Source organism: Peromyscus eremicus, chromosome 11 (genome assembly GCF_949786415.1).
Source record: "Peromyscus eremicus chromosome 11, PerEre_H2_v1, whole genome shotgun sequence".
NCBI lineage: Eukaryota > Metazoa > Chordata > Mammalia > Rodentia > Cricetidae > Peromyscus > Peromyscus eremicus.
The window spans coordinates 30,891,161-30,916,153 of NC_081427.1; the positions used below are offsets into that span (position 1 = coordinate 30,891,161).

The window sequence follows — 24,993 nt, forward strand, 5'->3', positions numbered from 1 at the left end:
GTCTACTTAGTGTATAGTTCCTGTACAAGATGAACTGATAAAGAGTGCCTCTATTGAAGGCCTCTTTGCTGGGCTTCAACTGAGACCTCTTAGCCATTGATGATCTAGATATCCCTGTTTATGTTGAACTAAAAGGGCTTCTGGTTTGAGCACACAGGAATGCCAACTTCAGTGAGTCACTTTTAATTGGTTAGTAAAAAATGCAGTGTTTAAACAAATGTTCATTAGCCTGAATGCTCTTTCAATGCACTCTTCTTCGCTCTTTGAATTTCTAATGACATGTTGTAAGATTCCATACCTGTTAAGCAAATAGTACTTCTATATTTACACACACACACACACACACACACACACACACACACACACACACACAAAATGGGGGGTGAGGTGGAATCATGGATTAGACTGGAGTTCTATTTGTAGCCTTTCTTCATGGTCCCTCTTAAGCTCACCAATTCAAAGTAACTTGAGTTGATCTGCAAATATTAGCTGAAGTCTTCTCTCCATGGTAGCATCTGATTTGCCTCCTTTTTTTAGGGCACTTTTAGTATCAAAGAATGCAATTCCATGATTTGTTGTTTCCTTAGCTGAACTCTATAGCCCTATTCAATGAGAAATCTCCTTTGAAAGTTATTATTAAGTCCCTAATCCAATCTTTATTAAAAAAGGCTCAAAATTATAGACAAGGAAGTCAAGGCAGATTCTCCAAGGTTGTGATGGAACTTTCCAAACTCCACAGAGACTTCGAGTGAAATCTGAAATTTGGTGAATGTTTACAGTTACCGTGTTAGCTAACAATGTCTTTGGTAAGTTACATTTTGTAGAAACATGAAATAACTAGCTCCACCAGGAAAAACAGACAGAGAAACTAAGTTTGCTTTGTCCTTCTAAAACAAACAAAATTCTAATTTCAAGAAAATTACTAGACATGGATATGAATAAAGCTTCTTTCCTGGAATCAGTCTCTCTCAGTTTGAGGTTCTCCACCCTAAATTCCACTCTACACCTACTCTTTGATCTAAGAAATTTCCTTAAGAGAGAAAAATAGCTGGTCATGTACTTGCCTAGCATGCACAAGTCCCTGCCTTCAGTCAGTAGCATTGCTAAAGCAGAATGGCAGTGGAATCTGTACTTCTACTCTCTCTCTAGAGGGAAGAAGATCAGAAGTTCAACAGCCACTGGGCATGGTGATGCATGCCTTTAATCCCAGCACTCACGAGGCATAGGCAGGTGAATCTCTGAGTTTGAGGCCAGCCTGGTCTACAAAGTGAGTTCCAGGACAGCTAGGACTGTTACACAGAGAAACCCTGTCTCCAAACAAACAAACAAACAAACAGAAGAAGAAGAGGAGGAGGAAGAGGAAGAGGAAGAAGAAGAAAAAGAAGTTCAACAGCCTTCTCAGTTACATAGTGACTTTGAGACCAGTCAGAGCTACACACAACCCTGTTTAAATAGGGGGTGCATCCCTTTGAATATGCCTCTGATACATACCAGAAAGGCAAATCCTATAATTAATCTGTATTCCTACTGTGTAGTGGGAATTCTCTTAGAGTTTGGGTATATACATGGTCAAAATATAAATCTCTTTCCTGAGAAGTCTACACTATTGCAGAAGGAAAAAACAAAAGTAAATGGAGTATAGGTTTTCTGAAGGGGATAAATGTTCTGTTAAGGAAAAACAGAGCAGCCCAGAAACTTTGCAGAACATCTCTGGGGATAGTTTGGAAGTATCAAATGTTCCCTACATACCAGAATATTCTCATGCAATTCTTTGGTATTGTTATTCCTATTTGATGGGAAGAGCTGACTTGCAAGAATTAAGCATCTTTGCTTCTGATGCTTTTGCCTCAACCTTTGCCTTGGAGCAACACAGACAAAAGAAAGGATTAAGCCAGACCCCGCTTCCTGCCCCCCCAAGTCTGGGTGCAACTTGTACAGAAAATCTATCTGGGAAAGAAGAATTCTCAGCAAGGAATAAAGAGTATTTTTATCAGCTGAGCAAGGATGCAGGACTGGGTGCTTGTGATGGCAGGGGAAAGGTTGAGAGTCAAGTCCAGCTGGATTATGGTGAGCTTACGGCACAGCACTCTATTTTGTCTAGACAGTACTGGGGAGACTGAGGTTGAGTGATGGCGTCTAGGTTGGGGTATCAAAGAGTCAGATAGCTTTGTAGTATGATAGCTGCATGGATGTGTCACTTTGAGTGATTCAACACTGCCGGTTTCTTTTATTTAAATACTTGACTAATCTTCTGGGAAGAAGCCTTTTCACCAAAAGGTTAAGGTCTAACAATCTCAAATGTCAGATTCAAGGTCATCCCTTCCAGATGAGCAATGATGCCAGTGACCCCCAAACTTCAAATAAACTGCGTCCTAAATGTGGCTTTCATAAAAGCCAAAGGCCATTATATATTATGCCCTTTATTCTATGACCCAGACTATCTTTAAAAAGAAGTCTCCTTAATGCCTATTTTAGAAATGAAATGACATTTTGAAGTGTCAACCTAGGAAACAAAGCAAGGACATCTTTTGTCAAAGGCAGCTATGGACCAAAATAACGACATCACTGTGACTTATTCAAAGCAGTATGTTTTCCCAATCTGTGTTTCTTATGTAACTATTGAGAATCTAGAAACATCAGTACTGAGGAAAGGTTGGTAAGGAAGGGCAGGCCATTGCTAATTCTTACGTAGTTAGAATGTGACATCGGTGTGGCATGTACTTTTATTTTTAAAACTATATTTCCTGGGGATGTGTTAATGTATCAGATAGCAATATTTAAAATTCTGGCACAACTTGGAGCATTGAAATGATGGAGCACGTACCTAGGATGCTAGTGTGCATGAGGGACTGGGACTGCTCTTTAGCACCCAAGAAAGACAATTAGGTAAGTCTCTTAGGATTCAGTGACACCTGCCAAGAGCATCTGGATGTGTCTAGAGCAGTGCCCATAGCCAGCTTGCAACAACGTCATCTTGGACATCAGTTAACTGATGCCTATCTAAAGCTGCTAGGAAAAGGTTATTTTTTAAATTTATTTTATTCTGATTTATTTGTATGTTCTATGTGTGTGCGTGAGTTTGAACATGTGTGTGCAAATGCCTGGGGAGGCCAGAAGACACATAGGATTGATTCCTAGTAACTAGAGTTACAGGTGTTCGTGAGTTGCTGGATATGGCTGCCAGGGTCTGAACTTCAGTTGAATAAGCAAGTATCCTAACTGCTGAGCAGTAAGTTTTGAATCAAATAATTCAACTTTGAAAAATTGCTTTGATGGTGAGATTTTGAAGCTGGTTAGGCTACGACCTCTTCTTGGTTTCCAGCTATGTTCTTGGACACACTGGGAACAGTGAGGAGAGTAATGAGCTGGCAGTCCAGTGCCATCAGCATTTTAGAAAGGCTAGTGGAAACTGCATCTTAAATCACAGTCCAGCTGCACAAGCAAATTTTAAAAATTAAATTTCCCACTGGGTGTGGCAGCTTATGTCTATAATCCCAACAACGGAGTTGGGTGGGACCAGCTAAGGCAGAAAGAGAACAGCTTGGACTACATAGTAATTTCCAGACCATCCTGAGCTAAGGCACCAGACCCTGTCTCAAAAAAAATGCAAAGAAAAACAAAATAAATAAATTTAAGTTTCTCTCATTTGGGCAGAAATTATGTTAAGTCAAAGCAGTTATTGGCCCTGACCTTTAGGCCATCTATACTTAATTTTAATTGGCTATTTAATAAACAGTTTGGTGGACATATATGTTTTGAAACAAAGGGAGAATGAAAAGCTATCATTGGATGGAACTTCAGCCTCGAAACCATAAAATATAACTGTTATTAGCCGGGGGGGGGGGGGGTTGGGGGGGTTTACATCCACCAGGTAAAGCAGGCCTTGGAGTGGCAACGGGTACTCCAATGACAGAAGTTAAACCAATGAGTTAGAAATACCACATCATCTGGAGAATTTTAGTAACACCTTGTCTGTCTTTCTCAGGACCTGAGCAGATATAAACGAGGGGTGCATGTGGATTGTGCTCATTAGAAATTACCATAAAGTTAAAACAGGGTTCAGAATTGTTTTACTTATACTAATAGATAAAGGGAAACTAAAAATGTCCTGTTATGCTCAGTCTATAGCAAATTACAAGTAAGTCATAAATGAGAGGGGCTTGAGTTAAGTACTCATCGGGCCATCAAGCTATTTATTGAATACCTCCCATGTGCCAAGCATTGTCGTATGCTAGGTATACAATGGCAAAGAGGACACAGTCTTTACTCTTAAGATACTTGTAGCATAGGACAGGAAAATGCTCATTAGAATTGATGCTAAAACCAGGTAGTGGTGTCGCACGCTTTTAATCCCAGCACTTGGGAGGCAGAGGCAGGTGGATCTCTATGAGTTCGAGGCCAGCCTGGTCTACAAAGCAAGTTCCAGGATAGCCAGAGCTTCACAGAGGAAATCCTGTCTTGGAAAATAAAAAATTAAAAAAAAAAAAAAAGATTGATGCTAAATGTTTTGGAGATGTTTCTAGTTAGCATGAAAATCTTTGCTATCAACATTTAGTAAGAAAAAATGTAATACCGCTTCAAGAAATTCTATATGAATTGATCTCTTATTGATACAAATAATGGTACAAGATGTATAGACTATCTCTCCAACAATTTTCAAATCTCCTGTAGTCATATTGCAATCTCAAGGAACACCTTTGTGGCAATGACCTCTGGAAGGAAGAACTGTGCAAGATAGGGTCATTAAGAGTATCTGGCTGGGCGGTGGTGGCGCAAGCCTTTAATCCCAGCACTCGGGAGGCAGAGCCAGGTGGATCTCTGTGAGTTTGAGGCCAGCCTGGGCTACCAAGTGAGTTCCAGGAGAGGTGCAAAGCTACACAGAGAAACCCTGCTCGAAACGCCCCCCCCCCCAAAAAAAAAAGAGTATCTGTGGTGTTTTCTGTAAAATTAACTTAAAATCTAAAGTTCTGAGTCTACCAGGTTGATCTCAGTCTGCGGGGAAGGCTTTGCCCTAGAGGAGATGAGAATGGGGGGCGGGCTGGGGGGAATGTGAGAGGGGCGGGAGGGGGGAGAACAAGGGAATCTGTGGCTGATATGTAGAACTGAATTGTATTGCAAAATAAAAATTAAAAAAACAAAACAAACCAAAAAAATGTAAAAAAAAAATCTAAAGTTCTGACTCATAGCTAACTTCATAAACAAACAGAAGGAAACATTACATTCATCTGGCAATCATTTTCACCATTGGAGAAATATGAATGACTCGGAGGAGATACCAAACATGTTACTGGTTCCTAAAGTCTCAAGAAATTCATTTTTGTATGAGGCAAACTCCTCATTTAAATGAAACAGCTATCAGGAAAATGTAACCTTCTCTCCCTCCCACTCCCCGAACTAGCTTTAATTAAAGGGCACTAACTAGTTACAAAAGCATTAACCTCATGTTATGACAATCTTTATCAAGAAACCCTGGCACCTCATAGAAGCTTCCACAGATGCTGGCTGCAGGAAGCCTCTGCATCCAGACTCTTAAACAGAACGTGACAGCATCCACTATTCTATAGAAGAGTTCTCACACAAGAAGCTGGGTTAGCATCACTATACATGGGCTGGGAAGAGACTTAATAGAATTTATTCTGTACCTGGATGCACCTACAAAGTCTACAAGAGTATTATCTGTAGCTTGGAATGAAACAGATTTCATCCTAGATTGTTCACATATCTACTTAATCTGGCAAAATTCTGACTCACTGTTTTTCACAGTTGTCTTTTATTTTCAGGCTTCTCATCCTCCCACTTTTCTTATGCTTTACTGGGTTCCAGCATTTCTCCCCAACCTTGCTTCCTTGTCATATTCCTTGTTACGTGTACCTGGCTCATGGGATATTGTGCTTTACCTTCTCTACACAGGCACCGTTCTATTCCTTAATATACTGAAAATATACTGAAAGTCAAGAAGTGCAGTGATTACATACTTTCCATCTTTTCAAAGAATTCCAAAGATAAACCAAGTTTTAAGTGACTGTAGTCGTACCAGGTCAGCTTTTATGGAGGCATTATGTAGAAGTGCCTACTGGATTAGCCTTCCTGATTTTGTGCTAATCAAGCTCATTATCTTCATTTGTACTTGAGCTGAGCTTCAGACTCCCCTAATCAGGTTTCAGACATATGAATCCATAGCCACTAGCTTTCTAGATGAGCCATTCTTGTCTGTAACAGAGATATGGCTGTTCCATGCTTTCCATGCTTCTGATGCCGCGGTCCTAGCCTGCATCCCTGATTGCCTTCTCCCACTTAAATTCGAATCTGTAGTTCAAGGTCTATTCAAGGTGTATGGTCTCAGAAGTCTCTACTGGTCTCTTACTCACTGTATCATCTTCCCACAGTGACCATGACCTATTGTTGCTCTCTGACTCATGTAGAATTCTTCCCTCAAATTAATAAAACTTTTGAGGTGAGGGAATTAGTTACTCTACTTTTCTAAGCTTTATGGAGTCTGGTAAAGAGCATAGTGCTTTAAAACACTAAGACTAATGTACAGATGGGAGGTGGTGGTACGTGCTTCTAATTCCAGCACTGGAGACTAGGGGTTGGGCAGGTCAATGGCAGGAAAGATTGGTGAGTTTAAATCCAGCTCAGATTATACAGTGAACTGGAGGCTCGCCTGAGCTGCACAAAAAGAACCTGTTTCAAACAAATCAAAATAAATACATGGCAGCAATACTGATTCCCCTTTGCTCCTTAATATTAAATCAGGCAAATCTTTGCCCTACTTTGCTGGTAGGATTTTCTTCATCTGCTAAGCAACCTGCACTCATACTCATCTTGCTAGAACGGACAGGTTAACTTGCCTGAGTCAACATGTTTTTCTGCTTAAATGAAGAGATCCTCTTAGCAAATAAAGATCTGACTTTCATGACTAATGTCCTCTGTGCTTTCCTTTATACATCATCATCTCTTGGCTCTCCACCTGTACTCTCGGGGTCAGAGAGAATGGAGTTATTTGAGCATACCTCATTCTTTCCTACCTACGCGATTCCCTTGTCTCCTTCCTATATCTTTTCTCATTTTACCTTTGCATATTTGACTTCCTTTAGTCCCTTAAAGGCTAATTCCATTATTACAACCACTGTCTTTTTTTGTCTTCATCTGGACCCATGTAAATACCCTACGCCACTCAATTGAAACAAATTTCTGTTCGTTGATTATCATTTTCTCTAAGTTTCTTTTATTTTTGTTAATAGGATTTCACTATGTTGCCCAGGCTGGCCTTGAACTCAAGTTCTTCTTGCTTTTTCTCCCTTAGTGCTGGGACCATAGGCATGTGCTGTTACATGGGTATTTTCTCTAAATTTCTCTCTCTCTCTCTCTCTCTCTCTCTCTCTCTCTCTCTCTCTCTCTCTCTCTCTCAGACAAGGTTTCTCTATACAGCCCTGACTGGCCTAGAACTCACTATGTAGAACAGGTTGCCCTAGAACTCACAGATATATGTCTTTCTTTGCCTCCCAGCACTGGGATTTAAAGCACATGCCATGACCAGCTTAATTTTTTTTGTGGTTGGTAATTAGCATGTGTCTGCTAACATGCATAAGGTAAATAGCTGCATCCAATTTTGAATTTCAACCAATGTTTAGCTATTATAACTCCAGACAGCTAAATAAATGAGAATTGCATTCCCAAGAGGTTTTGGGCAATTAACATCTCTGCATCAAGTTATACTTTAGAAGACAATTTGGATACTAAATAAAATTAGTTATCATTCCAATTCAAGTCTGTCTGTCTATCCATCCATCCATCTATCATCTATGTATGTATGTATGTATGTGTGTGTATGTATGTATGTATGTATGTATGTATGTATCTACCTACCTACCTACCTACCTACCTACCTACCAACCAATGTAGACGTTTTCTGAAGAATACTGCCTATAATTCAACCTCTGCCCTGGTACAAATCAATATTGAATGTAATTAACTATTGATGGAAGAATCGTGTTATCAGCTATACATTTGTTTTACACTTCAAAAATGGGGTTGCATTTATATTTAATTTTGGAGGACCTGGGGAACAAACAAATCTGATGATAACAATAGGAGCAAAATCAGCGGTGGTGTAACTAAAGCACAGCTCAGAGTTCCCCTCTCAAAGCACAGAAATTGGAAGACCTACTGTGTATATCTGATTTCTGATCCCAACTCAGGGAACAGTGAAAAACTGGTTCAGTATTCTTCACTATTCAACACCTCTGACAGTTGCAAATACATTTGGCTTATTTCTACAACACTAAAAGATAGCATAAAAGTATATTAACATATTAATTATGTATCATAGACTATCAGAACAGACTTTGGTCCTAACCAGAACAGTTAAAATATAAATGTAAAAACTGAGTGTGATCGTGCATACCTATGCAGCCCTTGGGAGGCTGAAACAGAAGGATGAGAAGCCCAGCTTGGGCTACTGAGTGAGAGCCTGTCTTTTAGAAAGTAGGGAGAAGGTTATAGGGAAGGTCATAGGGAGGGTGGGAGAAGGAAGAGAGTGAGAGAGGGAGAGAAAGGACAAAGAAAAATGAGGTTATGTAGGAGAGCATCTATGCCCAATATGGACACAGGAAGGAAAGGGTTACTTTTCATGTTCCTGATTTTTAGGTATAGATTAACTCTAGACTTAAAAAACTCTATTTTTCCTGACCATGAAAAAAAAAATGAACCATGAAAGATAGCATTCCATGAAAGTTGGTCCCTCTGGTTTATGAAATATTGCCATGTTCTACTGCTTGACCTCCATGTTTAACAGTTTCAAAATATGAAAGAAAGCTGGTTTAACTCTCAGCCTCAATGTGTTCAGCAACAGAATTCAGCTTATCTAAAATTCACCATCAACAAGAATAAGACCGTTTTCCAGCACCAGCCCAGATATTTCACCGAGGATGGCGGTTCCAGAACAGCCGCTCATCTTAGTCAGCAGCCAGCCATTCCCAGAACTTTCCACTTCCCTTCAGTTGTAACTTTGAGGAAAAATGAAATTCAGATGTTATACCTCTTGGGTTACAGCAGAGCTGGTTTGTGGACATGGTCATTTGTAGTTCAGAGCCCGTGCTCGGAACCACTAACCTTGTCCATCTAAGAACCAGAATTCTCTACCACTCTGTTTCCAGATGACACCCAGTGTTCTTCAGTCGGAGTTGGGATCTCTACCCATTCCAGTCATTCTTAACTGTTTTGCAAGGTGAATGTGGTAACTAAGAGTTAGGGAAATTAAACAGTTTTTTTTTTTTTAACTGGAAATCAAATCTAGAGCCTTGTACATACTTAGTAAGAGGTCTACCAATAAGCCACATGCCTGGCTCTTAGTAGTATTTCTGAGAAATGCCAGGGCTGCCATTCCGTTGCAAGTTGGCAGAACTCTAGATTTTGTATGTATGGCCTCACCTGATGCAGACTTCTTCCTTAATTTCCACTCACTGGGGTGGTTGTTTCTCCACTGCCAACCCAGCACCATGCATTACTTCGGTTCTTCGTAACTATTCAGAGAAACACTAAATCTCAGTTCATCTTTAGGATCTGATGTGGAGCAAGCTGATCATACTGGAGCTAAGAAATGGAGACCTCTTTTTCTGAGATAAGTAACCCATGCTGGCCTCAAACTCACTGCAGAATGCCGATGCCCTTTAACTTCTGATCTTCCCACCTCCACATCCCCAATGCTGGGATTACCTTCATGAGCCACAACTAGTTCAGAATAGGAACTAAACCCCAGGTCTTATTCATGTTACATGAACACTCTAGCAAATGAGTTATATTCACAGCCCAGATTTTTTTGTTTTATTACAAGTTTATATAATGAAAGTTAAATGGGGGAATGGATTGCTCCTTCTTAAGACACAGTTCTCTAAAACCCAAGTGCAATAGATTTATTTACAGTGGAGGCTCTTCTGCACTTCTGGGCATGGCATGGAAAATAAATGTAAAAGTTATGTAGACTAGAGAAAACCAGCTGGTTTAAGGGTAATGATGTAGTTTACTGGAGTCCTTTTTAAAAATATGTTGGCTGAGACAGTCTCCTAATAAGTGGAGATTAATTATACTCTTTAAAAACCTCAGCCTAGGTGAAAGGATTTAGAAGTGAGGCAATGTGGTAAAACTTAGGATTATACTTATTTTCCTCGGATCAAGAAAGCCATGGGTAAAACATTGTAGGTATGTGCTTTCTTATCTTTTTTTGCAACCCAAGATGCAGCTAAACATAATTATATTTAAATAGTTTTGCTCTATTATTTCTATGACTGCAGGAATTGAAGTACGTTGTTATGTTTTCCATTGAATGACTGAATCATAAAGCTGAACTACAAATGTTGCTCTTAGATCAAATAAAAGGTTTGTAGACTATAGCTGGGCAAGGCCTCTTGCCAACTTGGGTTCAATCAATCTGGAGTGGAGACCACACTCTGCGAAACCTTCTAGCTGTGAAACATACACCAAGTGTCTAATCCTGAAAGGGTGACTTTGGTTTTTATGAATCTGCTTACAAGTGGCAGTTTATATGTCCTCTGAAGATCCTAGTGTATATCAGCCTCATGTATTATATCATATTACTAAGGAAAAACAGACTAGTTTTTACCAAGAGAAACATCTTAAGCCCTCCCTCTGTCACTCAAGCTTCTTCCAGTTTTAACAGCATTTTAATTTCATTTTCTTTCTTTTCTGTGGTGTTGGGGGTTGAATCTAGGATTTTATACACATAGGGACCTGCTCTATCCTTGCAACATACTCTTACTTCTTACAGTATTATAGATTCTACATTCTAGAATTCTTACTTCCTATTTTCCCCTTACCCTTTTCTCCGACATTTCTTGAAAATCTAAGAGATGGTTGCCATATTTTCTGCTTCCTGGTCACTTCCCTAGAACTAAACATTAAGTTGGCATGTCCCATTACTGAGAATTCTTACCAGCTTACATCAGCCAAAGGTCATTTGCCCCAGGCTAGTTTGTGCAGGTTATAAGAGGAACAGAAATTGCCAAGCAACTTCTGTACCGAGGTAATAACTGAAATTTTATTAGCCGTCATGTGTTGTTATCTAGATGATATAAAAGCTAGCAAAGATTAGAAGTTCATACTGGAATTAAAATAAGTTTGCGGGGGAGGGAAGGGCAATATGAGGAGAGAGAGAGATTCTGTTTTACTGACTGATTTCCATTTTTAGGCCAGGAAGCAATTTGTTCTGATTCTGCTCACCCTAGAGAAGCAAGTTTCCTTCCAGGGTGGTGGAAAGATGCAGGAAGGGGAATAACCATGGCAACCTGCCCAGCAATGTGGGCCACGATAGTATTGGGGCCCCAATGTCCTGGCCTAGTCACTAGGTTAGTCAGGGTGGTCCCTCCCTTTCCCACTTCCTTGGCTAGAATGCTGACTTCAGAAGAAGGATCATTCTCTCTCTGTAGGGAGTCTGAGAGTGTGGGGAAGATTTAAAGGAGACCAGAGGTCATTCTGACCAAACCAAATAGCAGGCCTCCACACTGAGAACAGAGAGTGACTGTCTGTTCTAGCGTGAACGCAAGGAAACGCACAGGCTTTCTTAGTATTGAGTACTTAAATGATTAACATTTTCAGATAGGTGAATGGTATTCAGTTGTGATTAAGAAATTCTCCATTTGCTTTCAGTGATCACAAAGACACCTAATTCAGTTGTTCAGGGAGCAGAAACAAACAGACAAACAGAATAAAGCATTCTAAAGATGTAGATTAGTTTATCTTCCCAGTGTCCCCAAGCGCTATTGTTCTTCCTCAGCTAAGAAAACCTAATTACTGAGAGGTTACTCTGTGCGCTCAAGGTCGTTTTACCAGCAGTTGCGTGGATGCTTTCAACCACTACTCAACTGTGCTGTGTTAGCAGAAGGACAGACAGCAGCTAGCATGTGAGTGCACACGCTGCTGGCCCTGTACCCAGCGTCAGCCGGGCAGTGGTGGTACACGCCTTTAATCCCAGCATTTGGGAGGCAGAGCCAGGAGGATCTCTGTGAGTTCGAGGCCAGCCTGGTCTACAGAGCCAGATCCAGGACAGGCACCAAAACTACACAGAGAAACCCTGCCTGGAAAAAAACAAAACAAAACAAAACAAAACAAAACAAAACAAAACAAAAAACAAAACAAAACAAAACAAAAAGATACCTGGCATTATTTGTACCCCTCAGCAAGACTTCGGGCTTTGTCTCTAAGAGGAGACCTGATAATTAGCTTCTAACTGACATAATTAACCCACTAGGATATCTTACCATGATTTAGGTTTCCCTTAAACACACTTATCTGCTGTGAACACTAGGTCATCTAAAGGAGACTTGGGTCGGCCTCTGCAATTCAGTCATAGTGCTAACTTTAATTACAACATCCGGGGAGAATGAAAAACAAAACAAAACAACAAAACAGAAAAACCACATCCTGCTGCTCAGGTGTTTCATATCGCCAATCTGCTTCCCATTCTAATTCTGTCCAGTGTAGGAAACCTTATATGGTAGGTCAGTTACGTAACCCCCCAGGCCAGTCCTCTAGCAAGTCTTCCAGTTGAGGCAACTTAGGGCTCTAGTGAACTCTTTTCAGCAGCCATTTCACACATTCCAGCACCCTAGCTTTGTCTTTAAGAAAAGGAACGATTAACCGCGCAGTGGAGGCAAAGAAACACATGGTGTTTCCAAGCTTAGGCTCAGACTAGGAGAGAAAAGAAGGACCAAGTTCCTCACGGTCTCACCAGGAGCCGTTTCCCATAATGCTTCCTGAGGGCCACAAGCCACCCAGCAAGCCATGTTTTCCTGGTCTTTTAAATTTTAGGTAACAGGGGTATGGCTGAGCAAACCAGATCAGCGGGTCAGCAGCTCCCAGAAGCCTTTACACCATCACCATACCAACAAGACTCTTAAAAGCAACACCCCTCACCCCCAACAAGCCGACCAAAATCCATCTAAGTAAGAGTAAGACAAGAAGCAGGCCTAAGAAACAGGAATTTAGACTTTTAGTTTAACCCTTAAAATTATAATAAGTCTTTAGCAGAAGTGCAAACTCTGAGCTGGGCGTGGTGGTGCGTGCCTATAATTCCAGGACTCAAAAGACATAGGCGCTGGGCCGCAGTGGCTGCGGCGGGCTGTGGTGGCGCACGCCTTTATTCCCAGCACTCGGGAGGCAGAGGCAGGCGGATCTCTGTGAGTTCGAGGCCAGCCTGGTCTACAGAGCGAGATCCAGGAAAGGCACAAAGCTACACAGAGAAATCCTGTCTTGAAAAACCAGAAAAAAAAAAAAAAAAAAAAAAAGACATAGGCTAGAAGTTCAAAGTCAGCCTGGGAAGAGAGATGCATTGAAACTCTGTTTCAAAACACACACAAAAAAAAAAAAAAAAAAAAAAAAAAAAAAAGCGGGGGGGGGGGGGGAGGAAGAAGGAAGGAAGGAAAAGAAGGAACGAACCTCTGGTTTTCGTTCTTCACAAATCAGCAAGGCCCGAAAACAACGCAGTGGTTACCTACCCAGCCTTCTTTATGTCGTCCTCAGCTGGAGATAAGCTGCGGTATCAGCATCACCAGCCCCATAAACACATATGCGCTAGAGGCAGACAGAAGACATTCCCCCCATTCCTCTACAATCTCTCCCTTCTGGCCAGAGTTAAAATGGCATAGCTTGGTCAGGTGTGGTAGCCTCTACCTACAATCCTAGCCCTCATGGGGCGGAGGCAGGAGGAGGATGAGTCTAGACTCAGGTGCGGAGTAAGACCATCTAATCCGGGCTCAGTGGCTTGCCAGGCATGGCCAAGGTCCTGCCTGGGCTCCTTCTCTAGAACTCCAGGGGAAAGCGGGAACATACCAGCCGAGGAACAAACAGTTTCTAGGGAAAAGATTGGACCAAAGGGCTGCAGTGGGTAGTAGGGAGAGAAGGGATTCGTTATAAGTAAAAAAGCAGAAGAATCCAGTGAGCTTTAGGACAAAGTGACTAAGAAAGTGGAAGAAATGGTCTGGGTCTGAAATAACATGCTCCAAGAGACCACCACATCTCCTTTCTCAAGGGGTCTTGCTTATCTCACCTTCTGGGTTTCGTTCACTGTAACATTGCTTTTCCCGGATACCAAGCCATTTTCCTCAGGAAAGCCGGAATCGCCAACGCTCCTAAATTCTCAAGCCAGTAAACTTTCGGCCCTGGTGTGCCCTCCTGCCTTAGTTCAAGGGAGTGGAGTGGTCGACGCCTGGGTAGGTGGGGTGCCTGGCAAGAGGAGGGCAGCCTAATCCAGGTCAAGAGAGCACCATGACAAGCCATTTGGTAGCAGCAAGTCCCGAATCCCGCCTAGCCCTTCCTTTCTGAAGAGTCAGTCAATGCTTCTGGGTACAGAGCCCAGGCCTCAAGATTGTAAGAACGATGCACTATACATCCCATGAGAACCATTTCAGTAACCTTCTCAGGTATCTCCAAGACCTTTTGGCAAATTTTCTGCCACTACCTAGGTTGGAGTTGTACATACCTCGGTCCCCCTCTGCTCTCCTGTTTTGCCTTATTAGGGCCAGAAATATTTTTCATCAAGTCACTTTATAGAGCAACAGCAACATTTACTATTCATGAAGTTGCCCCCTCCATAATTTTTAAATCTTTCCATGTGTCTGGAGTCTCGTTCCTGCTCTTCTCGGTTTACAGAGTAGCTCCCTTCCTTCCAAACACAGGCTAAGAAGAAAGAGGAAAGGGTGTGTGTGTGGGGGTGCCTGGGTGGAGATAACATCCAGCTTCTTTAAGTGTTTTTAATCCAGTTAAATTTCCCTTTGGGTTCAAGCAGCTCCCATCTGAAACCTACTACAGAGCTGAATTCCAGCCTTTGGATTAAGTGAAGAAGGAGAGCCAGTAGAAAGAAGTAACAGAGTCAGCTCTATGCTGCAAAGAAAACCGCTATGTTCACGCCGACCCCAACGTTTTAACTAACACGTTTTTTTCCTCCCTTTTCTCGAATTCTTACTTAATCCTTCCAACTAGTTTACAGTCGGCAGGAAAACAGCGTTTAAACGCTTCGGGGATTGAAAACAAGTTTGTTAAGTCGCCTAGGCAGATACTTTCCTAGGAATGCTAGTGTAAGACAAAGTTCACATTTTTAGTGACCTATGCTGTCAGTCAGCAGAAAATAGCTAGCTCCTTAGAGTCACAAACCACGTCCAGCCTTTGTCACAGGGCAAAACCGAACACCCTTCAGCAGTTAATTAGGTGGTCGGCGGCCACGCCGGTGTCCTCCCTGGGATGTCCCCAAAGCCCTTAAGCTCTCCGCGGACACGAACACACACACACACACACACACACACACACACACACACACACACGCATGCACGCACGCACACGGATGGGCTCTTTAAATGTCACAGGATGGGCGTCTGGAGTCCGACCCCAAAGGTAAAATGCATTCCTTGGAAGCATTCCACAGATGTCAGGCCACAAAACCGCTGCTTTCCCCCGGAGTACACGGTCCCGTTTGTAAGATTGCCCCACCGCCCAAGGTCTGCAGCCAAGACAGGGGTGGGAAGAGAGGAGCCAGCAAAGGAGAGAAGGAGATCCGCAAACATGGAGCCAAAGGGAAGGAGGATGGCAGAGCTACTCACGGGCTAGCTAGTGCCTCTGCGGAGCCAGCATGACTTCCCCGTGCCCGGAGCCTCTAGGCTGCAGCGCAGAGGACGCGGTTAGCCCCGCTTAAATAGCCGCGGGCCGGGAGCCTCGGTGCCGCGCGGCCACTCCCGGGGAGAGAGATATGGTTCTAATCAGATGCTGGCAGCTGAGGACTCCCCAGGAATGTGGCGGGATGTTTTTGCTGCCTGGGCTTGGTAACTCCCCCTCAACGTGCTACGGAGTCTTCCAAACTTAACTGTTTATTAACTCGCCTTGCAGCCACGGAGACCGGTGCCTTCTGCGCTCCGTGCGCTCGCTCGGCCAGCTGGGGGCGATCGCAGAGACCCAGAGAAAGGACTGTGCACAGCCAGGGCCAGGAGTCCCACACTAACGGGGGGCCGGGCAGGGTGCACATAAGGACAGGAAAGGGAAACTCTGAAAGGGGTGGGATCCACTAAGTTGCGTTTCACAGATCCGTTCCCTGGATTGCCACTTCAAGTGGTGTGGCACGCGAACTCATCCTAAGTCGCCTGGGGCCTTTTGAACAAAGAGATGCCTTTACTCCCGACTTTCCCTACATTTATGGTAGGTCCCAGGTCCGATCTGTCCTTTCTAAAGCTGAGCATGTGACTGGATTGTCACCTTTAAAGAAATCAGTGTCCCTTAATTGCAAATGTGGACGTGCTTAAATAGGATGGAAACCTGTATGTGCCCCGTGTAAAAAAGACGTGCTTATATTGAAGTTTAATACCGCACATACACATGCAAGACCATATTCTCACCGTGAAACTGGCCTAAACGAAACACTTTAGCATCTATCTAACGATCTACATTTGTGATACAAGTAAGTTGTATTCTGGATTTCCTTTCAGTGGCTAACACCCACATGCAGATAACATGACTTTGACTGCTAGTTTCTACAGCATTTAAAAAAAAAAAAATCCTGCATGAAAACCTTGGGATATCGCCCAGTGGTGGCGGTGCACGCCTTTATGCCCAGCGCTCAGGAGGCAGAGGCAGGTTGATTTCTGTGAGTTCAAGGCCAGCCTGGTCTACAGAGTGAATTCTAGGATAGGCTCTAAAGCTGCACAGAGAAACTTTGTCTAGAAAAACCAACAAAACAAAACAAAACAAAAAAAACCCTTGAGATATGAGAAGAAATGTTGAAAACTGTCTCTATCAATGCTCAACTGTAGATGCCGGGCAGAGCGGACCCCAGAGACCATATGGAAGCTTGCAATTTCTTTTCTGCATATTTTAAAGTCAGAGACAGTTACCAGATATCCATAGAAACAGTGGTGCTTTTTAAGGACGTAGGAAATCACGCTTTGGGAAGTTCCCCTCCACCTCCTCTTCCTCCTCCTCCTCCTCCTCTCTTTGCTTTGTTATTTCATTTAGTCCTTTTTTCTTAGACCTCTTCTTGTCTGTTTTCCTCCTGCTCCTCCTCTTCCTCCCTCTCCTCCCTGTTCCCCCGTTTGTTGGAAGCAGAATGTACGGGCTATGAAAATGACAAATTGTCACTTGGATGTAATGGGTTATTGATTTTATTGAGTAAGCAACACAATGGATTTGCATTTTACCACTGAAAACCCAGGGTTCAAATCGGGCTTATGGCGCACCAAGGATGTATTTTGTGGTCCATGCCTAGCCCCAGCTGCAAAGCCACTGTGTAATTTGAGGTAGCTCAATGTGAGTGGCAGTTTCTGCTCACAAGTAGGTCAGGCTTGGAACAGCCCATGTGCAGGGAGAGCAAGGGACACAGATGAGCACAGCTGGCCAGTATGCTGGCCCTCCTGACCTCTGCATTCCCTCCACACCTGGGTATGCACAGTACAGGAGGTGGTGCCAGCAACTTCCAATATTCCTCTGAGGTAATTTTCTATGATTGTGTTAAAAAAAAAAAAAAAAGACTTTCTGTGAATGACAAGAGGTCTGCCTTTTAGTTCCGTGAATACATAACACTTAGGTGAGTACTTTAAGTCAGCTTCCTCTGAGGAGATCACACTGTGTGTCTAAAATCTAGAAGTCTAGAGAAACGGTTTCATTTCAAAAGACTCAGAAATTAGAAAACATAAAAGGCATTCCATTCAAGCAAACCGAGGCTTGGATAATACAAAAGAAACAGGTCTCCAAAAAAACATGCATCATTTCTCAGCTTGGAAGTGCTCACCCAAGCCTGTATCTTTATCAATATAGTTCAAAAACTGTTTCTAAAATGTGTTAACTCGGTTCCTAGTAAAAGGAAGCGATTTGCCTTAGAAACCAGAGAAAGAAAAGGATTCCATCTGCTCTGAACTGCAGTGTGAAGAGAAGATTTGGGCCCAAATAGCTTGTCTGTGAGCACTGGTCTCAACGTTACCGCTCAAAATGGACACCGTTGTTTTATACAGACATCTAAAGAGGCAGCAGTGAGGACTCCGGTTTGAAGTGTGTTTTTATATCTCTAGGGTGCTGATACTGGTCTTGGCAGTAGTTCAATGTCCTGCTCACATTATGTAGGGGGAAAAAAAAAGAAATAAAAATAAATTTAACTCTTTTCATCCCAGGAGGTGCTGTTTCCTGTCCCATTTACACTGCTAACTTTTCAGTCAGTCTAAAATGAACATGTTCTCCTAAGGAAAAGCACGTCAAAGCCCACCCAGAGGTTCAACTGTGGACAGCATGATGTTTTTTTTATCACCACGAAAATTTGTTTAGAAAATTAAGGTAGGCAAAAAAATTTAAATGCAATGTTTTAAAAACCACAGTCCCCACAGAAACGATTGTCGTTTGCACAAAACCTGCTTGTGGTGGGGTGGGGTGGAATCTGGACTGTGCTCCCAGCCTAGAAAGGGGTAGTTAATCCCGTGACAGCTTGCTGAAGAATGCATGGTTTATTATTAAAGTAATCTCTTAAGATTTTCCTGGAATGTGCTTTCACAGCAGCTCTGCCTATACAGGCTCTCCTATGTATGTCTTTTCTTCCATGTTTAAACTGCTGTTGCTCAGGTCAAAAGTCTAGTCCTTTCTCTGCTATATCTCATTCCTGCCCTTCCCTCTGCTGCTCAGGCCTTTCTTAAACTGCCCATTTTGAATCTTGCTCTTTTTCATGAACTGTAAATCGTACTTCGGAAACGGCCTCAAGGAGATTGTACACTTTGATGCTTGTTGAACACATAGACATGTTCCAACCAAACAAATCAAGCTTGGCAAGATCGGATATATCTGTAGTCCTACCTACTCTGGAGGCTGAGGCAGGAGCATAATTAAGTCCAAGAGGGAAACAATATTGATCAAGAATTGATTGAGAGGTGTCTGGTAAGAGCGCCCCCCCTCCTTCTTTTCCATGTAATTTTTTTTTAAAATAAGGGTTTTCAAATGAGAAAGGTAAAGAAAAGAAAAAAAAAAAGAAAGGCTGTTGCTTTCATAAAACTCCCCTTTGGCCCTGACTGATCCTGTGTATTTAACATTGCAGAAAACCAGATCCCATCAGATTCAGCTGCTGACAGGGACGGCCAAATATCAGGAGTTTCTCTTTGTTCTTATGACCCATTCATCCATCCATCCACACATCTCTCCATCCATCTCTGCTCTCTCTCTCTCCTTCCCTATCTTGCTCCCCTTCTCCCTCCCTCTCCCTGTCTCTCCATCCCTCCCTCTTCTCTCCCTTCTCTCCCTCTTCCTCCCCCCTCTCAGATAATACTTTCTGAAATTTGGAAGGTGGGTTATTTTGTTTGGTTTTGCTAGTTTTTGTCATTTGTTTTCTTCCTTACATCATCCCTTGCCGTGCCACAGAATTCAATCTTTTTGCACGTGACACGTAGTAATAGTGAGATTCTGATGTAGAACACCACAATGCTTGGGGAAATTGGAACACCAGGAAATGAAGGGCATTTAAATTTAATATTGGGCCAGCAAGATGGTGCTGTTTGCAAAGCTTGACAACTGGAGTTCCATCCCCAGAACCCAACATGATTGGAGAGAACTGACTCCTAAAAGTTGTCCTCTGGATTCCACACACATGTGCAAGAGAACACAAACAAATAAACAAATAAATAAATAGACAAATAAATAAATAAAATTCAACATATTACATATTTCTATAACCGGTCACACCTTGATACCTAAATACTTGTATATAATGACAAGTAAGGGGGGAAGTACTTTAATATGAAATATCACTCAGATAAGTATTGTCTTATTTAGCAAGCAAGCTGATTTATCAAAAAATAAAAATATATTTAGTATTGCAAATAAAATGATAAAATGTATATCATTCTGCAAGAATACGGATAGCAACCACTTACATGGCCCTCTGTCTTATGGAGAAGAATCTGTGCACTAGACATAAAACAAATACAATATGCAAGAATGCTAATTTCCTTATTGTTTATAAGAATAAGGAGCCAAAGTGCATCCATCAGCAGGAAGAGATTAAGTTATGATTCATACACATTGTGGAATCATATGTAACCATTTAAAAGAGCAAACTGAAGCTGAATCTTATAGTGTAGAATCTTTTCTATCAGGTTTTGTTGAGTGAAAAAACGCAGAAACTGGAAAGAAATTTTAGGAATTTCTATTTCAGTGACACAAAATGCAACACCTATATGTGTGTCACATGTAGTCTGTGTTCATGTGTGTTGAAGATTATAAGGGGCAGGAAACTAGGCTGAGATAGATGTTGCCAGAGCTCTGGTAGAGGGGGAAGTAGTTGAGGGGAAGTGCAGGGGTAAGTGTCAGGTACAAAAGGCAAAGAAAAGGATATTTTCCACAGACAGAGATGCTTTGGTGCATCCGAGTGAACTGTAGATGTGCAGGTCTGTACAATCCAAAACATATACAATATGATTTTAAGATGAGAAAAAGAAGAGATTTAGGAGAAATTTCCCTAAAATGATCCTTATGAAGGTATAGGACAAGGTCTTTCAAAAGGGACTATTAGGGACTGGGATATAGCTCAGTGGGTAAGAATGTCTGGCATGTAAGCATGAGGCCTTGAGTTCGAATATGTAATACCTCCCCCTCCCACTCCACACACACACACACACAAACACACACACAGAAGCCAGGCTTGCATGCCTGTGAGTACTTGTAACTCAAGCATTGGGGCTTGGGGAATAGAGACAGGTAGACAGCAAGAGCTCTGTGGCCAACAAGCCTAGCTGAAACCGAGTTTATAGTTCTAGATGTCTGCCCATGGGTCTACACACCCTCAGACACACATGTAGGCATCCTACACGCATATACACGTGCCACGCAGGCTCAGGGATCCAAGGTGTGTGAAGTGCCTGGAATCTAGTTGTTCAATAGCACTTTGGTGTGGTTCTGCTGGTACTGTGGTCTTGGGGACAACATGTAGAGAAACATTATATTTTTCCCCATGAGGTCAAGAGGATATTGATTTTGTTGTTCTCTGTGAGATGAGAGCAGTGGAGACCAGAGAGAGTGATTCCTGCACAATTAAAGCCCGTAGTTGAGAAATGGGTTTCTTTTTCTCTTTGGCTCTCTGCGGCCTCAGGCAGGGTCCTGGCTCAGGTGATGACTTCCTTCCCTGCCCCCTCACCTGTCAAAAAGGAGCTGACAATAGCTGTTCCTGTTGACATAAACCCACGGGTTTATGTTTTCAGCCCTGGCCCTTGCTGTGGAACAGCAGACACAGGCCAGAGTTCAGGGCTCCCAGCCATCTTTGTTAGACCTGGAAGGAGTTGGTTCTATGCTTGAGGAGATGGAGGCAACTGTCAACTCTACCTTGTTCCCAATTTAAAGCTACCCAGAAAACAGACCAACTTGGACTTCTAGTATGTGGGGCAATTCTGCTTTATCTGAAGTTGTACTGCATTCTGACCTCAAAGTACCCAATGGCTGCTTGAAAATTAAAACTGCATTAGGTACACAATGGCCTCCATGCTCTGACAAGGGAGGCCAGGATTGGGATCAGGTCTGAGGCAAAGCTCTAGTTCCACACTTTACTTACTGCTGAAAGGGTGACAAGCCTACATTTTTTTTTTTTTTTTTTGAGACTGAGTTTCTCTGTGTAGTTTTGGTGCCTGTCCTGGAACTTGCTTTGTAGACCAGGCTGGCCCCAAACTCACAGAGACCCACTGCCTCTGCCTCCTGAGTGCTGGGATTAAAGGTGTGTGCCGCCACCGCCCAGAGACAGGCCTACTTTTCAAGGACTCAGTTGTAAAATAGTTTTTCCCCTAGTTCCTGTTTTGGCTTTTGGTGAGAATTTAGTAAATCCATATTCATGAAAGGATTCCAGAATGATAAAAGCACAGTAAATAATACAGAAAATATGTGAAACCTACATTTTTTACTAAAAAGATGTTCTTTATCAGAAACTATTGGCCAAGCGGTGGTGGTGCACACCTTTAATCCCAGCACTAGGAGGCAGAGAAAGGTGGATCTCTGTGAGTTCTAGGCCAGCCTGGTCTACAGAGTGAGATCCAGGACAGCCAGGAAATTTGTGGGACACAGAGAAACCCCGTCTCAAAAAAAATTTAAAAAAGAAATTATTTCCAGTACTAATACCACACACCTATCATTATGAAACCATCTTCAACAGAAAAGTTTTACAGAGAGAGAGAGAGAGAGAGAGAGAGAGAGAGAGAGAGAGAGAGAGGTGAATTTTGCTGAAATGGGCATTTAACAAGAAAGGACAGCCTCCTTCTCTTCTATTGCTTCTGTGAAGAATGGGGCCAGATTGTCTACAGCCATTCAGTTTCATCCAAAACAACTTCAGCCTGACCTCAGAAAGATGCATGTGATATGTTAAGCATCCTGAACTACCTTAGTTCCCTCAGTTCTGAGTGACAGCAGCCGCTTTGGAATTCAGATCAATGCCACATGATGTACTCATTCATAGACTTAGGGGACTTTTTTTTTTTTTTAAATAAGAAATGGTCTCTCTATGCTACCAGGATGGGCTCTAACTCTGGGACTCAAGTGATCTTCTGCCTTCCTGCCTCGGGGCTGAGACTGTAGGTACATAAGGTATATACTATTAATCCTAGCGAAAAGGTGTTCCTGCCCTTTAAAAAGGGTCTCAACTATATATTCCTAGCTGGCTGGTCTGGAATTCATTTTATGAAGGAGACCCATGTCAAACGTATGGCAGTCTTTCTGTTCCTGTCTCTCATGTGCTAAAATGACAAGTGTATGCTCCCACATTCAACTAAAAGTCACATCATAATTGGAGAGTGGAAATAGGCCACTTTTTGTCCTCCAGAGTAATTTAGCTCCCCTTGTGTTTAGAGACACAGGTGTGTGTGTGTGTGTGTGTGTGTGTGTGTGTGTGTACAGACAGGAACATTTCCTAGGAAAAGTATATTGTAGCTTTTACTAGGTCATCAAAGGACCTCATGTTGTAAAATAAAGTTAAACTCCACAGTACCGTAGGTTTACGGGCATTCCACATTCTTTCTGCCTGTTTTTAACTGATTTTATCTGGGTCTTTTGTTCCCATCTGATATGTATCCTCACAACATCATGGTCAAACAGGTTAGTCCAAGTGTTCTTGTTTCTAAGCACAGACTCTGTGATTTACTTCCTTTCACGGAGTTAAGGACAGAGCTAGCTTCTGACCCAAGTCCTTGAATAATCTAGAATTATTCTGCTCTTACTCCCATGAACAAACCATAATTCTAGTGGTCAGTAGAAGATTTTAGAGTTCACAGTATCCTATGTTTGTGTGTCCAGGCCCAGAAAAGAATTTTCTTTCATGAGAAAGACATTCCCAAGTGGAAGGGTGTCCACAGCAGGGCCAATGGAATAGCAATAGGACTTATGGCACTAAGAACTGCCAAGAGCTCTCCCTGTGTAGCCTTACCACAATGGGCATGGGTAGCCAGGACAAGATTGGCCTCGGGCCTGTGCAGTGGGTTAGGAAAGAGTTATGTGAACCTCCTTGTGAATCTGAACCAGTGGATCACGCTCCTCCTCTAGTCCACAGACTAGAAATCATGAGCTGAGTAGACGATGTCTCACTAAAAACAGCGTCTTCTTAGCGTCTCAGAATGTTCCTTCTTTGGAAATAAGGTCTTTGCAGGTGTGACCAATAAGAAGGAAGTCTACTTTGTTCCGTGAAGTCTCCCATGTGTTGTATACTGCTCTTTGATTAGAATATCTTACCTTTTTATTACACTGTATTGTGAATTTAGTATAACTCTAGACACAGTATGCCGGCCACAAATTCCAGCTCCATGGTTTAGCAATCTTGTGTCACCTAAGAAATAGCATTGAGTTCTAAAAAGAGAAATACTGAAGTGTCCTCCCAGAGTGCTATCAGACTAGATAAGCTGAGGCATTGAAAGGGTTAACAGTAGTATTTAGCAAACACCTAGTGCTATGCCGATGATAACGCAAAAATTTGCAAATATTTAAAGTTTTTTTAAAAATATCAAGTACATTTGAAATTAAACTTACCCTCAAACTAAGAAATTTCATTTTTCAAACAGCCTTGGAAGAATCCCCTCTCATTTTCCTAGAAATATGTTTAAGAATTCTACCAAAGCGTGATGGCACATTCCTGTAATTCCTGTACCAGGGAGGTGGAGGCAGGAGGATCACGAATTCAAGGCCAGCCTTACCCATGTGGCAAGGTCAAGGCCAGCCTGATTTACCTGATACTCTGTCTCAATAAACTAGAAAAAGAAATAGCAAAAAGTAAGAACAGCTTCAGTGTGGCACCTGAAAATAGAAACGACTTGTGGTGCTGTGGTGCACTGCCCATCAGAGACACCCTGGAAGTAGCAGCAACGGTACAGATGGATGCCCTGAGCTATTCGTATTGGCATCGATGCAGTGAGAAGGCAGATCTAGCTGCCAGGGGAGACGTAAGGCACGATGACGTTTGCATGTGGTTTAAAATACAAAAAAAGCAATGACAGCATTTTAGATATTCATGCACTGGCACATAAAATGGAGTTGATCAATAGAAACTTGAAAGAGTTTAGGTAGAAGAGGAAGTGGTGGCAGGTAGAACATGGAGGAGAGAGAGAGAGAGAGAGAGAGAGAGAGAGAGAGAGAGAGAGAGAGAGAACACTGCTTGATTTGAAAATCTGATTTCTAGTAGGTTTAGAATATAGAGCAGCTGTGTTCTTTTCTTTTTAGGGGTATATGTGTGTATGTTCTGGATAGTGAACCCAAGGCCTCAGTCTCATGCATGAAACATGCAATCTGCCACTGAGCTATATCCCTACCGCTCAGCTTTGCTATAGTCTGTACTTAGCGTATAGACGAGCCCCACTGATTTTTTCTGCTTCCTGTTTTGTGAAAGATCATTTCTGTGGGAAAGGAGAAATTGCACAGTCCATTGTGAAAATAATATGAAATATATTCAATCGAACTCCAGATTACCTGCCAGTTTAGAAGAAGCTTACGGGTAAAGGGGCAAATTAA

General features: G+C 42.3%; 1 protein-coding gene across 2 annotated transcripts in view; it reads right to left on the reverse strand.

The window, feature by feature from the left end:
• Window positions 1-15,795, reverse strand: part of Dab2 (DAB adaptor protein 2) — a 56,317-nt gene extending 40,522 nt beyond the window's left edge. Inside the window, exon 1 of one of the 2 annotated variants that reach the window (XM_059276418.1) lies at window positions 15,609-15,795. The gene's annotated coding sequence lies outside the window, so the exon portion shown is untranslated. The remainder of the gene's footprint in view (window positions 1-15,608) is intronic. The other variant, XM_059276419.1, reaches the window with a different exon arrangement.
• Window positions 15,796-24,993: the final 9,198 nt, after the last annotated feature.